Here is a 653-nt window from a genome sequence, read left to right as displayed (position 1 = left end):
TTTTCTTTCAACATTCTCTTCTAATGTATACATTTGTCTGTATTTACCTCTGTCTACTGTTTTTTCCTCTTTCAAACTGAAACATCTTTGAGAGAATGGGTCTTATATTATTTCCATATTATTATTGACATATCATTTCCATATTCATCAACTTTTTACTCTGGTAATGCACTATATACTAATTTATTAAACTCTTAATGTCATTCACACTAAAAACAGACTAGAAAGAAAACTGGGATGGCAATGATCACATAATGGTGAGAGGATGGATATTGTAACAGTGTACGAAGTACATTCACCTGAAGCCAAATTTGTGATTTGCACACAACTCTCCAGGACTGGTCCCTATGTACCGGGATTTGGTTTCTCCAAAAGAACGGTTGTAGAGACTTCTCTTGTGTGACATCATAGGATGTAAGAAGGCAAAAGCAACAGGTCAATACTGGCATTAAAGAGAGGGAGAAAAGCCTAATTTTTAAAGATTTTTCTTTCCCTAAAAAGCATAATTACACATCAACAGAAAAGGATTATCTTAAATTTGCACAGTGCTCTACATTTTTAAAGTGCATTCACAAACAAACCTATGAAGTAAGCACAGTAGTTCTGCTTATCCTAGGTTTTAGGTGAATTCCTTAAACATTCCTTATCTTTTC

This window comes from Propithecus coquereli, unplaced genomic scaffold, assembly GCF_000956105.1.
Source record: "Propithecus coquereli isolate 6110/MARCELLA unplaced genomic scaffold, Pcoq_1.0 Scaffold117, whole genome shotgun sequence".
NCBI lineage: Eukaryota > Metazoa > Chordata > Mammalia > Primates > Indriidae > Propithecus > Propithecus coquereli.
Note: the sequence above shows the minus strand (reverse complement) of the source record.